This window comes from Dermochelys coriacea, chromosome 3 (genome assembly GCF_009764565.3).
Source record: "Dermochelys coriacea isolate rDerCor1 chromosome 3, rDerCor1.pri.v4, whole genome shotgun sequence".
In the NCBI taxonomy this organism is placed as follows: domain Eukaryota; kingdom Metazoa; phylum Chordata; order Testudines; family Dermochelyidae; genus Dermochelys; species Dermochelys coriacea.
In genome coordinates, this window is record NC_050070.1 from 141975027 (window position 1) to 141991173 (window position 16147).

The following is a 16147-nucleotide window of genomic DNA, read 5'->3' on the forward strand; positions in this document are numbered from 1 at the left end:
CCTGTTTGGGGTTGAGCAGGACATTGAGATTGGACAAGGGAGGGGGAGACTCAGACTGTCTGGGTAAGGAAACTACCGTCTCTAAGCTATGCTTTTCACCTCTTCTTCAGAGGATAAAAATTGCAAAAGTCTCAGATCATCATTCCTTTGGTCGCATGAGGCCTAAACAGTGACAGAAATGAGCTACCTAAAGCTGATCTTCCTTCCTAGCGAAGATTTGCAAGTCTGTTACCTCTTTTTGTTATCTGTCTTAGAAACACTACACACCATTTTAACCTAGTGGTTAGCAAGACAAGAGTGGTAGGGAACAGAATGGGAGTGGGGGGGGAAGGAGATTGATCTGATAAGGACCTGGACTGCATGGGGGAGAAATAAGACTAGCTGGGCAAAGAGACTGGGGCAAAGGAGTCAGAGAACAGGGTTGAGGGGTTTTTTTTGGGGGGGGTGGGGGAGAGGCTGTGGTTGGATGAGCAGCCCCAAGAGGAAGACTAAGACTAGGATTCAATGGGAGAAAGGAGAGAGAGAGAGATCAGACAAGGAACCAGGAGGGGGGGAACTGGGACCAGTTGTGGAGATAGGGACTTGGACAGCAAAACCAGGAGGGTGACTACGACTGTCTGTGCAAGGGGACTCGGATGAGAACCTGAGGAGTGGAGCTCGGAACTGGAGACAGAGTGGAGAAGGGACAGGATTGGGACAGGAATAGACTGGAGGGGACTGGCCAGAAGAGGAAAGCAGAAGGGAATGGGCAGAAGTGTCTGTACCCATCTAGAGAACACTCCCCTCCCCAGCCTATAATAAAATCCAAGATTCCCGAGTCTCACCATTCCTCTGCTATGTAAACCACTGGACAAGTGCGTCTCTCATAACCCTCTAGTGCTAATCCACATAGAGGATGAAAATCTACTAATGATACCAGTTACTCCATTAGTTCAAGTGGCAGAGGTTCATAGATCAATCTAAAGCATTGAACCTTGTTGATGACCCAGCTGATTGTCAACACGAGTTTTTTTTTTCAGTTTGCTTTTTTAAAAAGCAAAGAAATTAGACACAAAAACCTACATCAAAAGAACGTTACTGAGTTTGCAAAGTCAAATACACAAAAGTTAGGAAATGGTGGCCTATGATACCTTAAGATCTCAATGTTCTGTGGAAAGGAGTATTTGTCAAGAGGTAAGACTCCTCCTCCAGGTTTATATTCCCAACTCTTTCACGCACCTTGTAATCCCGAGTGAGTCACAACTTCTCTATCTCAGTTACTTCATTGTAAAATGCATCAGAGTTGAGATGTTTAATAGTGAATTGCAAAGGAAAAAAAGATTCTCCCTTTTCTGTTTCATGCATTATAAAAGTTCCTACACAAACTCGCACAAAAAAATGTTGTTCTTGTTTCTTTTCATTAGAAATGTCAGGATCTGCCGCCCCTCTTTTTTGCTGAAGGACTCTAGAAAACTGGATTGGGAAGGTGATATTACATTGGACTGAAACATGAGCTTCAACTTTTCTGTGGCTTATTCATAATGAGCACCACCTCCCGATCTTCAGAGTCCTGCAGCAAAAAAAAGGAAGTTATATCATGGTACTCCTAATGCTTTAAAAAAAAAAAAAAAAACTAACAAAAAATCCCCATAAATCTTTTTGTGTTGCAAATAAAGGTAAGGAGGAGCAAAAAAGTTTACAGCTAAAAATTTTCTTTGCAGTACACTAGTAAAGAAACATCAGAAACTTTGAGAATATTGTTAGACAATTACAAGGTTAAGATCTACAGAGACCTATACATATGCTTCAGTTGGCTGCAATGGGACTACTTACTGTGCATAAACACATGTCTAAGTCTTTGCAACATCAGAATGAAAGCATTCCCAGCAAAATGTATTGAAATAGATGAAGTTTAAAATAAACCAGACAATGAAAATCTAACCAAAGGAAACAAAGAAGCCAGGGGCCCCTAGGCAAAAAGAAATTAACATAAATTTAACATAAGACTGATTATTATTTTACAGAGCCTGTCAATGCAAATTTTATTGTATTATTTTTATTTTAAAAACAAGACATTTATAATCCCTCTCCCATGAACATTCTATTTAGATTTTTATGATTTTTTGTTGAGCTCTGATGAAATGTGTGTGTTTTTATATGGATAAGTTGGATAGCTGTGGAGAAGGCCACAGCACAGGTAAAATAAATATACCAGACCAATGTTCTAAAGGTCATTATACATTTTTCTATTAATATGCATATAAAGCATGACTTACAGCGACATAATACAGAAATGATCCAGGCCTGACTGCTGTCACCTGTAGAGTTTTCCCCCAGGAAGACGGGAATTTTAGTACTGAAGAGATACCTCTTATTTGTTATCTAAGGTGACAAAAGTACTCCTTTTCTTTTTCCAAATCTTGTATCTGCAGCTCCCCTAAAATCCTGTATCTGGTGGTTGGGAGTATGTGCACCTGACAGCAAAGGTACCTGTCTCAAAACTCTTGTATCTTGCAAGAGGTGCCCCATATTTTCATTCTTCCCCTCCCCAACAAAAAATAATATACCTGGAGAGAACCATCCTATGTTCATGCATACACTTTGACGAGTGTCTTGAGCAGTCTGGGTGAAATCAATCTAGTGGTTTGTTTTTTTTCAGATAGCAATGACTAAGGCTAAGATTATGTCACGGAGGTCACAGATTCCGTGACTTCCAGAGACCTCAATGAGATTTTCGGCTTCAGCCCCAGGGCAGCAGGGCTGAAGCTGTCAGCTGGCAGGGAGACCCCGGAGATCTCAGCCATTGGGGGGACCTGGGGGCTCCCAGCTGCCAGCCCTGCAGCTCTGAGCTGCCTTGAGCGCTGGGGGGGGGGAACCCCAAAGCTGTCAGCCACAGCAGCACAGGTGCTGGACTCTTCCCCCTCCCTACCCTCTCAGCCCACTGCCACTCCCGCAGCAGGGCTTGGGCTCTCATTCCCCTATCAGCTCATTTTGCCACCGTTATTTTTAGTACAAATCATGGACAGGTCATGGGCTTCCATGAATTTCTGTTTATTGTCCATGACCTTTGTGTGACTTTTACTAGTAATAACAGTGACAAAATCTTAACCTCAGCAATAGCTAGTGGCTGGAAGTATTGAGGGGGAGGAGGAAGGAGGGGCATGTAGTACACAAGAATATTTAAATCACAAAATAAACTTTTTAAAATGTTGTGTTAAACAACGATATGATACAATTAAACAACCTAATACATTTATCACTAAGGCTGATTAAATGAAATTGCTTATGCCAAAATATCAGGAGCAAAGAAAATGCATTGTAATGGAGATTAGAGTCCCCTGTGTCGCTGTAACTGAAGTACAACAAATCTTTTAAGCAGCCTTTGTGGTACTCACATTCACTTCTCTAATTCAGAGTGAAACAGTTGCTCTCTTTACATCCTGTTCTTATGTGACTTTCAGGGCAGTACATGAGTATGATATCACCCTGGTGCTGCTTGAGAACAGAAATTACTAGGAAGTGTCAAACTCTCTCAATCTGCATGGGAACTAGCATGAGGACAAGGGTTGTAAAACTAGAAAATTACAGTAAGATTTTAAAGCAAAATTTGAATTTTTGATTTCTAAGGCATTGTTAGTTATATCTAAAGGAGAAAGTGTTGTGTTTTTTTTAATTTTTGTAATTTATAATTTATTTGAACAGCTGATTTCCATCTTAGCCCTACTGTCTTAATTTAAGACAACAAAACAGCTGAAATACAAAAAGCTGACCTCTAACAAAAGCAGTAAACATCTGTCAATGATAAAATTCCAAAACATACATACATATATATATCACACACACACACACACACTTTGTCCTTTTCTCTCTTGCCATAAAAACAGTTATAGTTTCAGATTACATCTGTAGTCATCACATAAAATAGCGAACTACATTTATGACCTTGAGAAGTTAAAAAGAACCAGGAAACAATGAATGAGCTCATCTGGAGAAAAAAAAAAGGTTTCTTTTCACAAATTAGAGGCTTTAAAAAAAAAATTTTACTTAAAAAAAATTAGCTTCCTAAAGCACTACTCTGTTTCTCCATTATGTAGTAGTTCTTTAGGAAACAGTCAGCTACCCTGACAACTGAGATGTTTTGCCAGTGTGGCTTTGTCTAAATCCTAAAGCAGTACTTGGTTATGCATTAAACCCAGTGGCTGTCTGTGATCTGAATGCCAATTAAGAGTGCTGTCCCTGTCATCTGACAAGCCCAAGACTAAAAGGTCTATCTGAGGTCAAACTGTCTGGACTACTTTCATAAACTTAGATTGGGAAATGCAGACCACAATGCATTCTCTTCCTTAAAAGTATGACAGTGAGGAAAAACAGCACCTGGTGTAAAATCTTCGTTACATGATATGTAAATAGGAGAAACAAATTCTGCAAATTTTATTTCTGTTTTGGTTTCTTAAAAATAATTTCCTGAATTATAAATGAAGATTTCACACCCTAGTGGAGAGGTGAAGATGAGAACAATCTCTATATTTCTAGTACTTAAAAAGAGAACACACAATAGATGTTTCCAAAACTCTAACATAACATAACATACATACATAAAATAAAATACAGATAGCATCCTTGAAAAAGGTATAGACCAATTAATACTGATATAATGGGATCTGTCCTATTTCCCATATATTTTTATACTAAGGCCACCACTTGCACTCACTTAGTCAAGTATCTATAACCACTAATACTTCTATTTCATATATTACAGGGGGGAAAGTCAAATATTTTAAGTATTCATTATGAAACAGACCAAAATTACTTTTCCAACAGTTTGTTTGCTCAGCAATGCTGGGCCTCTTCAAATTCCTTTTTCAGGCATTTACAATAGAACTCTGAAAATGACAACAATTTGATATATGATCCCTCAATTCTAACTTTTGAAATAACTTCTACTTTTGGACAGAAACATCAATTTCTACACGTTATACTTAGTATCAACTTATTTTCTACTATTTTATTTTTGTTTATGATTTACTTAGTGCCAATTAACTAACTCATTCTCTTTATGTTTGTGCAAGTATAGGCAGGGGGATCAATTTGTTCTCAAAGTACGTAACTGAAATTGCAAGGTTATACAATTTTCCAATCAAAGAAGCTACTGTTTAAATGTTTAGTTTAAGGACCTTTCAGAGAGATTATTAACTGCTTCTTTAGGGTATAATTATTTTAAAAAAACAGCATAGGAAATCTAAACTTGTTCTATTCTGCACTCCTTTCATGAATACCTTCCACTGACATAAAAGAGAGAGGATGCTCCGCTTCCCTCACTTGCAAATCTGTATCAAAGGGAAAATTATGTAACTGACATATGTAGAAAGAGTACAATATCAAGACTGAAACTTGTAGTGGATTCTTAGGTGGAATTATATCTTTATTTTGTATCAGTCTTTATGTAGCATCTAGAATTATAAGAGATGAGACAAAGAGCTGTGAGTTTTGGGGGACGGTGGGGTTCAGTCTTGTTTTATATACTGTAGCTCATTTAATTCATTTAAAATGTGTGTGGTTATTCACCCAACTCTGTTTACTATAGAGCAGCTATCACACTGTGTCGGAGTAACTCACTGCTGAAATATTCTTGACATTTTAAAGTAAGATTGTTTTCAGATACATACACAAACTAAAGCATGAACAACATATTTAAGAACTGTTGAAACTAAGGCCAGGTGTACACTAAACAAGGTTTGCCAATATAACTATACTGGCAAACACTCCTAGTGTGGATGAAGCTTATATGAGCAAAAAAAGGGCTTTTGTTGATAGACTTTATACCAGTTCCCCAAATCAAATGAGTTATATTGGCAAAAGTGCTTTTACACAAGCATAAAAGTGTGTCTATACTAGGATTTCTGCTAACATAAAACGTCAACAAAAAAGTACAACCCTAACTAATATTACTATACCAAAAGTTTAAAAGCAAAAGTTTCGAGTGTAAACCTGGCTTAAGAGATGGATAAATCTCATTCTCCTGTAAAACAGTGTCACTTTTTAAGTTAATAGTTGATTACAGTAAGTTATTAAATTAGCTCCCCCAATTCCCTGAGCCCAGTTCCATGCTTTATATTCCTCCTGTCCTCTGAATCTGTTTTGCCCCCTCCATATCCCGCGAGTCTTCTGTTCCAAACACATAATGTTTTTTGATTTATCTTGTGTCTTATCCCACTATAACTAATCCACTATGGAAGCAATACAAGTATTTCAGAATGAGTTATTCCACTATAAGTTTCCATCATTCCCATTTTGAGTTAACTATACCACATCAGGTACTCCTCCCAATGCTATCCCATACTGTACTGCTTCACATGCCAATTCATATATAGATTCATAGATACTAAGGTCAGAAGGGACCATTCTGATCATCTAGTTTGACCTCCTGCACAACGCAGGCCACAGAATCTCACCCACCCACTCCTACGAAAAACCTCACCTATGTCTGAGCTATTGAAGTCCTCGAATCGTGGTTTAAAGACTTCAAGGAGCAGAGAATCCTCCCTCAAGTGACCCATGCCCCATGCTACAGAGGAAGGCGAAAAACCTCCAGGGCCTCTCCAATCTGCCCTGGAGGAAAATTCCTTCCCGACCCCAAATATGGCGATCAGCTAAACCCTGAGCATATGGGCAAGATTCACCAGCCAGATACTACAAAAAATTCTTTCCTGGGTAACTCAGATCCCATCCATCTAATATCCCATCTCAGGGGATTAGGTCTATTTACCCTGAATATTTAAAGATCAATTAATTACCAAAATCACATCTCCTCCATAAACTTATCGAGTAGAATCTTAAAGCCAGATAGATCTTTTGCCCCCACTGCTTCCCTTGGAAGGCTATTCCAAAACTTCACTCCTCTGATGGTTAGAAACCTTCGTCTAATTTCAAGTCTAAACTTCCTGGTGACCAGTTTATACCCATTTGTTCTTGTGTCCACATTGGTGCTGAGCTGAAATAATTCCTCTCCCTCTCCTATATTTATCCCTCTGATATATTTATAGAGAGCAATCATATCTCCCCTCAACCTTCTTTTAGTTAGGCTAAACAAGCCAAGCTCCTTAAGTCTCCTTTCATAAGACAAGTTTTCCATTCCTTAGATCATCCTAGTAGACCTTCTCTGTACCTGTTCCAGTTTGAATTCATCCTTTTTAAACATGGGAGAGCAGAACTGCACGCAGTATTCTAGGTGAGGTCTCACCAGTGCCTTGTATAATGGTACTAAAACCTCCTTATCTCTACTGAAATACCTCTCCTGATGCATCCCAAAACCGCATTAGCTTTTTTCACAGCCATATCACATTGGCAGCTCATAGTCATCCTATGATCAACCAATACTCCAAGGTCCTTCTCCTCTTCCGTTACTTCTAATTGATGCGTCCCCAGCTTATAACTAAAATTCTTGTTATTAATCCCTAAAGGCATAACCTTACACTTCTCACTATTAAATTTCATCCTATTACTATTACTTCAGTTTACAAGGTCATCCAGATCCTCCTGTATAATATCCCGATCCTTCTCTGAATTAGCAATACCTCCCAGCTTTGTATCATCTGCAAACTTTATTAGCACACTCCCACTTTTTGTGCCGAGGTCAGTAATAAAAAGATTAAATAAGATTGGTCCCAAAACCGATCCCTGAGGAACTCCACTGGTAACCTCCCTCCAGCCTGACAGTTCGCCTTTCAGTAGGACCCATTGTAGTCTCCCCTTTAACCAATTCCTTATCCACCTTTTGATGTTCCTATTGATCCCCATCTTTTCCAATTTAACTAATAATTCCCCATGTGGCACAGTATCAAACGCCTTACTGAAATCTAGGTAAATTAGATCCACTGCATTTCCTTTGTCTAAAAAATCTGTTACTTTCTCAAAGAACAGGTTTCAGAGTAGCAGCCGTGTTAGTCTGTATTCGCAAAAAGAAAAGGAGTACTTGTGGCACCTTAGAGACTAACAAATTTATTAGAGCATAAGCTTTCGTGAGCTACAACACACACAGAGAACATCATGTTCTCTGTGTGTGTGTGTATATAAATCTCTCCTCTGTTTTTTTCCACCAAATGCATCCGATGAAGTGAGCTGTAGCTCACGAAAGCTTATGCTCTAATAAATTTGTTAGTCTCTAAGGTGCCACAAGTACTCCTTTTCTTTCTCAAAGAAGGAGATCAGGTTGGTTTGGCACGATCTACCTTTTGTAAAACCATATTGTATTTTGTCCCATTTACCATTGACTTCAATGTCCTTAACTAATTTCTCCTTCAAAATTTTTTCCAGGACCTTGCATACTACAGATGTCAAACTAACTGGCCTATAGTTACCCGGATCACTTTTTTTTTCCCTTTCTTAAAAATAGGAACTATATTAGCAATTCTCCAATCATTCGGTACAACTCCTGAGTTTACAGATTCATTAAAAATTCTTGCTAATGGGCTTGCAATTTCAGGTGCCAATTCCTTTAATATTCTTGGATGAAGATTATCTGGGCCCCCCGATTTAGTCCCATTAAGCTGTTTGAGTTTTGCTCTACCTCAGATATACTAATATCTACCTCCATATCCTCATTCCCATTTGTCATGCTACCATTATCCCCAAGATCCTCTTTAGCCTTATTAAAGACCGAGGCAAAGTATTTGTTTAGATATTGGGCCATGCCTAGATTATCCTTAACCTCCACTCCATCCTCAGTGTTTAGCGGCCCCACTTCTTCTTTCTTAGTTTTCTTCTTATTTATATGGCTATTGAACCTTTTACTATTGGTTTTAATTCCCTTTCCAAGGTCCAATTCTACTCGACTTTTAGCCTGTCTCACTTTATCCCTACATGTTCTGACCTCAATAAGGTAACTTTCCTTGCTGATCCCTCCCATCTTCCACTCCGTGTATGCTTTCTGCTTCTTCTTAATCACCTCTCTAAGATGCTTGCTCATCCAGCTTGGTCTACAACTCCTGCCTATGAATTTTTTCCCCTTTCTTGGGATACAGACTTCCGATAGCTTCTGCAGCTTTGATTTAAAGTAATCCCAGGCCTCCTCTACCTTTAGATCCACAAGTTCTTCAGTCCAATCCACTTCCCTAACTAATTTCCTTAATTTTTGAAAGTCAGCCCTTTTGAAATCAAAAACCCTAATTGCAGATTTATTTTTGTTAATCCTTCCATTCAGTTTGAACTGAATTAGTTCATGATCACTTAAACCAAGATTATCCCCTACAACCATTTCTTCTATGAGGTCCTCACTACTCACCAAAACCAAATCTAAAATGGCACCCCCTCTAGTCGGTTCAGCAACTACTTGATGAAGGAATCCATCAGCTATCGCATCTAGGAAAATCTGAGCCCTATTATTATTACTAGCACTGGTCCTCCAGTCTGTATCTGGGAAGTTAAAGTCTCCCATGATCACACAGTTTCCACTAGTATTTACTTTATTAAAAACATTAAAAAGGGCTCTACCCATATCCAGATTAGATCCCGGAGGTCTATAGCACACCCCAAGCATTATCGTAGGAGAGGCTCTACTAGCTATCTTCCCCAATGTAATTTTTGCCCACACAGACTCCGTCTTATCCATTGCATGGCTTCTTATTTCTTTACATTCAACCTCATCATTGATATACAATTCTACTCCACCACCTTTACCTTTATTTCTGTCTTTCCTAAACAGCACATACCCTTCAATACCTGTAGTCCAGTCATGACTACTATTCCACCATGTTTCTGTTATCCCTATAATATCTGGTTTCGCTTCCTGCACCAGTAGCTCTAGTTCCTCCATTTTGTTACCTAGGCTCCTCGCACTGGTGTACAAACATCTTTATTTTTGCTGTTTGGCCTCGCTCACATTTTGTACCCTATTAGGCACAGTCATTCTACAGCCAGTATAACCTATTAGACTAGTATCCACACCGCCCTCGCTCCTTATATACATTCTCCTACCCACAGCTGTATCCTTTCTTACTTCATCTTCTTCCCTTTCAATGCTAAAATCTGGCGTGGAGATTACCTGGACATCTCCCAACCATCTCCCCCTAATTCCTAGTTTAAAGCTCTCTTTATCAGTTGTGCCAGCCTCCATCCTAGAAGTCTATTTCCTTCCCTACTCAGATGAAGTCCATCCCGAGAGAACTGTCCTCTGTCCGTGAATGCCTCCCAGTGGCCATACATCCCAAAGCCCTCCTTATAGCACCACTGCCTAAGCCATCTGTTGACAGTCATAATCTTGTCACACCTCTGTTGCCCTTCTCTAGGAACAGGCAGAATCCCACCAAAGAGCACCTGAGCATTGATTTCCTTAAGCGTCTTCCCCAGTCTAGCACAGTCTCCCTTAATACTTTCCAGCGAGAATCTAGCCGTATCATTTGTTCCCACATGAAGGATAATTAGGGGATTCTTTCCCGCTCCCTTTTAGGATCCTTTTCAACCTCAGGTCTACATCCTGTATCTTAGCACCCGGAAGACAGCACACCCTTCTATTCTCTGGATCAGCTCTGGTTACAAGCCTGTCTATTCTTCTCAATAGAGAGTCTCCGATCACATAGACCTGCCTTTTCCTGGTGACGGGGCTATTCTCCAGTCTCTCCCCTGTTCCCTCTGGCTGCAAGTTCTTTCCATTTCTATTTTCCCTTATAATCCTCTTCAACCCATCCTGTATCCTCCTGGGACTCATATTTGGTGTAGTCTCCCTTGATTCTTCCCCTTTTCCTATAGAACTAGCCTCTCTTCTCTTCTTCCTTGCCCTTCCACCTTCAGCGACTACCTGCTGAGCCCCTTCTTCATTTTCCAACTCTGCAAACCTGTTCCTAAGCTCTGTTTCTCCTTCACTAGCCCATCTTTTCCTCTGCCTGGTTCGTTTAGTCACATGCTTCCACTGACCACTTTCCTCACCCAGTCTCCCCTCAAAATTCCCCAGCCCTGCTTCTATCTGTAATTCTGAGTTTTTCCCTTCAGATACCTCATGTCTTTGCTCCATCATCTGCTCAAATCCCTTCCTAAACTCAACCAGACTTTCCACCTGCATCTCCAGACCTCAGATCTTTTCCTCCATCAGCTCTATCAGACGGTATTTCATGCAGAAAAAAAACTCTTACCAGGTCCCCCCTCCAGGATCATGTACATACCACAGCTTCCACCTCCAGTCATCCTCCATTGTGTCTTCCACTACATGAGTCACTCCCACTGCTGCCTCCGTATCTGTCATCGCCTTCCCACCTAAATCCTGTTAATCTGGAAAACACAAGCCACACCAAAAGACCACTCCCCACAGCAAAAACAAGCCCCAAACAAGCACCACAATACAAACTCCCCTGTTTACAGCTCTGTTTGCTAGCTCCTGTGCTGCTGCAGCTGTAAATTGGTAGACCCATGCAAATCCACGGATATCTGCAGACTATTTTTGTGGATTGTGCATTGGACGTGGATACAAAACTTTGTATCCACACAGGGCTCTATCAGTTGGTCTGTTAGATTATCTCTGTGCTCTCCAGTGCTGTGAGGTCACCTTGACCTGATATTCCCCCTCTACCAATGAATTGCAGCAAATTACAAAAATGCAAGAGACAAAAACAAGACTTCCAGTCATGTTCCCAGTACTTGTGAATACTTCAAGGTGCTGGACTGGATTTTTTGGCCAAGAGGCTCCCACAAAACCATGATATTTCAGCTAGTTTGGCCACAGCGTGCAATAAAAACAGGCATCTTTGGAAAGCTGACCAGGAGGAATTTCCCCAGGATAACCAAGATCTTTTTACTCTGTGTTTGTACCTAGCACAATGGGGTCCTGATCCATGACAAGTACTCCTAGGTGCTACCACAATGCATACAAATTAAATTAATAATAATCTCTTCAGCACATTTTACAGCCAGAAAGAGACCCAGCTGGAAACAGACCTTCTCTCCCCTCAAATCAGAGTAACCATACTGCAGAGGGGATCTCATCCACTAAGTTTTTTGTGCTATTTAGAGGTATCTGGAAACTTTTCTTTCAGGTGCCAGCTGTATGCTCCCATATCTGGCAGACATTGCTAAAGTAAAGAGCAAAAGCATCTCTCCCTGCGCCACATCCTTAGTCCTCCACTTGCTCGTCTTCACCAAGCCAGAAAATTAAAGGTCTAAAAGCCCTTCCCCCCCAAAAAAAAAAAACACATTTAAATCCATGCCAACAAAGCAAAATGAATTATTCCTCACCGCCCCTCCCCATACTGCTTGATGTTCCTTATCCCTATCCCTCATCTGCCTCCCCAACCCACACAACACTGCACAAGATGGCAGTCATTGAGCAGAAAAAAAAAAATCAAAGGCAAATACACTGCAACTGAATCAATTTTATCGTAACAAAAGGAAAAGAAAATATATCAATAGATTATGCACTTAAGACCACAATTTGGTCATTGCCCTGAACCTGTTCAGATTTTAAAATTTCCATACATGTAAAGTTAAAAGTACTCACTTGGCCATTTGAGGTTACAGGGTTTCTTTTAGGCATTTCACGTTGCAAATACTATAAGGCATTTGAGGTTGCAGGTGTAAAAAAAGGCATCTAAACTGTTCACCAAGCACTCATTTGTTGCAGTACACTGCATTATTAAAAACGTTACAAGGCATGCATAACAGCTGCAAAATTCAATTTATTTTGCAGTGGTCTTGTGCTGATCAACCAGTATTATAAATGAGAACTCCAGGCAAAAATTCAAGATTAGTTCAAGAAAGATGCACAATATTGTGTCTTCCTAGGGCCATCCACATAGATAGCGTTTTCCTTCCAGTCCAGCAACAGTTCAGGAGCACCATCCCAGCAAGTCACAATGCTGTGCATCTTTCTGATTGTCTCTTTGTCTTTCTCAACAGGATCCTTCTCTGAATCTTGGGAACAGACCTCATGATAATATCCTTTAAGGACAGCCTAAAATTACATGAAATTACTACTCTATCCCTTGGGAATCCCACACTCTCCCTCCCCCAAAAAATTTTACAGAGGTAATTTAAAGGGTAGCCCATTCAAGGTAAAATAACTTTAAAAAAAAGTTACCATCTCCAAGTGCACCCCAGACTAGGAACAGTGTAAACTAATGGAATTCTAAGATTGTGAACATTTTGAGAGAAATAACATTTTATAATGGTTAGCATGATGGCTAATATTAGTACAGCAAATATTTGTATGGATTCTCTGTTCTGCTAGCACCTGGCATGGAATGGCCTACCAAAAAAGACATTATCAGTAGCTGAGTGTCTGGCAAACCTTCAAGAGAAGAGGACAGGGGAGAAGATGTTTGTTGGCCTCATGAATAGGTCCCCCCCCTCCAGAGGGTAAAAAAGCCCAGACCAAGAGTTCTCAAAGTGTGGGTTCCCATTTTTGATGGCGGTCGCCAGGAGGTCCAGGCGAAGGGAGGCTAGGACTGAAGCCCTAGCCAGCCCGCTGCTCTGTGGGCAGCTGGGGACTGAAGCTCCCCTGTGGGTTGAGGGCTGAAGCCCCGGCCAGGCTGCATATCCAGAGGCAGCTGAAGACCCAGCCCACAGCTCTGCAGAGGCCTCAGGGTTGAAGCCTGTGCCTAAGGCCCCCTGAGCAAGACTTCAAGCCCAAGCGCTTTAGTTTGGCATTGCCCCCTGTGCCTGCAGTCCTGCAATTGCCCTGCTTTCCACCCGTTGCAGGTCCCCTGCACCAGTTTCTGTACGGAGGTACTTCCTGTACTCAGGCACCTGTGTTTAGTTGGCAGCCCATCTCAGCACGTGTTCTATTGAAACCATTTTGAAAAGCTGCTGTAGATGTAATTTTAACAATGGACCATTTTCTGAAGAAATGTGAAGAAAAGGGAGGTACTGAAGAGAAGTCAACTGCCACCTGCAGCAAAAGAAGGGCAGATGAGGATTCAAACAGCAGTTAAAAGCCCAGAAACTGCAAATACAATCCGAAGTATCTGGAATATGGATTTACATGGACTGGTTTTCAAGAAGATCCATGGCCACAGTGCGTGGTATGTGGCGAAATTCTGGCAAAGGAGAGCTTAAAACCGTCTAAAATATTGTGGCACTTGCAGACATGGCACAATTCTCTTCAAACAAAACCACTTGACTTTTTTCAGTGAAAGCTGGGAATACTAAAGGGCCAGAAAACAGTACTGAGATTGGCAGCAAAAGCAAATGAGAAAGCCCTTGAGGCATCTTTTGCTATGTCTGACACAGCCCCAGATGCCATGCACGGGAAGAGCAAGTCCCATCTTCCTTAGACTAGCCTGGACTAGCAGCTGAGCCTGGCACAGGATAGGAGCCACCAGCCAGGTGTTCCCTAGTCCCACCTCCTGCCCCACAGTGATTTACCTCTCTGCCGGCTGCCCTGGGCACCCGAAACATACTGCTGGGCATGGTTGCATGACCACTCTTGTGGCTTCCCTGTCAGAAAGTCATTTTTCTGCAGGAAAGCGAAGAAATTTGCAGAGTACAAATTCTGCGCATGCGCAATGGCGCAGAATTCCACCAGGAGTAAACCTGTCTTGGGGAAAGGTTCTTAATCATTTGTTTCAGGTCAGAGAAGTGAGAATTTTTCTTTCAGACAAAAATTCCACAATGGCCGAAAAGTTTGCAGTTACCAACTGATTGTTTTGCTAGCTTACCTGGCAGACTTTTTTTTTTAAACATCTAAATGTTTTGAATACCTCACTTCAAGTATGAAACACTTCTGTCCTTTCTCTCACTGAGAAAATAGAAAGCTGGATCAAGAAACTTTCCTTGTGGTATTCTCACAAGAACAGTCACAGTTTTGAAGTATTTTGTTTACTGAATGACTTTTTGGATGAAAATGCCTTGTCAAAACTTGAGTTGAAACCTATTATCATCAGCCACCTGAAAAGCCTTAAACTGCAGTTTTGAGAGTACTTCCTTGAAAAGGATCAGAAAACAGAGACATGGACTAGAAATCCCTTTAATGCAGATGTGGCTGCAAGTGCTGTTATGTCACTTATAGTGAAAGAAACATTAATGGACCTTTCTGATGAGACACTGATGCTGAGATTTTCTGAACAACCTCTTGCTAACTTCTGGATTTCTGTGTGAGAAGAATATCCAGAGCAGTCATCTGCAGCTTTGAAAGCCCTCGTGACATTTTCATCCACCTATCTGCATGAAGCTGGCTTTTCAGCACCAACTTCACTGAAAAACGAATACAGGTCCTGTCTCACTGTTGACGATGACCTCCATCTTTACCTCAGCCACACAGAGTCCCGCTTCAAGGATTTGTGTTCATCAATGCCAACTCACCCTTCCCATTCGGTGCATATTTATTTTTATTTTTTACTACTGGATATAAATATGGTCTTGTGATTGTATTGTGAATTAAAATATTTAGTGGCTACTTTTTCATTGATACGGACTTGTAATGCATTTTTTTTATTTAAAATACCAACTATTCTGAATAACACAGGGCACTGGGGTCATGCAGTAATTTTTCTTGTCAGAAAGGGGTCGCGGTGCAATGAAGCTTGATAAACGTTGGCCCAGAGGAACAGAGGGAAGAATTTCATGCTGGAGGACAAGAATAAAAGAAAGATATGCAGGGAACAACCCAAGAAACTGTCAAGGGGCTACAAAGACCACCTGGACAGAAAAAGACATGCAGGAAAACATGTTAGACATGATGCAGAAGAAAAAAGTTCGCTGGAGAACACTGCTGCACTGTGCTCACTTATAATACCCAAACCTAACCCTACAGTGCAGCCTGCTGAGAACACAGGCGATACAGGGAGCTCCCTTTACTCCCCAAACTGCAGGGACAGATGGGCAGATTTCACCCTATCTCTTGCCAAGCCGTGTGTCTCTCCATATAATTTCCTACACCATTCCATCCCTCAAGGCAAGGAGAACAGTTGCAATCCCACCTACACATTTTTGTGACTCTACCTATACAAATGTGGTCACTCTGCAGTTTGACTATTTTTGCACCATTTTAGTTGGTTTTAAGTTTGCACTGTCTTGTGTATCAAATCAAATCGTGAGGATCTCTGCCTTTTTCTCACAGATGTTCTGCAAAACATCACCTACATCAGAAGGAAGATCTTTTTCAAAAGCTCCAAACCTTGTCATGATATATTTTACCATCTTCCTTTCAGTTTTCTAAATCCATACTCCAAAGTTATTCTGCAGCTAA

At 40.8% G+C, this 16147-nt stretch overlaps 1 protein-coding gene across 7 annotated transcripts in view; it reads right to left on the bottom strand.

Annotated features, from left to right (window-relative positions):
* The window catches only part of AKT3 (AKT serine/threonine kinase 3), a 281463-nt gene that overhangs the window by 184128 nt on the left and 81188 nt on the right, over positions 1–16147 (bottom strand). The window contains exon 1 of one of the 7 annotated variants that reach the window (XM_043511468.1): positions 1131–1549. The exons of the other annotated variants lie outside the window; for them this stretch is intronic. The gene's annotated coding sequence lies outside the window, so the exon portion shown is untranslated. Of the gene's footprint in view, positions 1–1130; positions 1550–16147 lie in introns of those variants that run through there. 7 annotated transcript variants of the gene reach the window in all.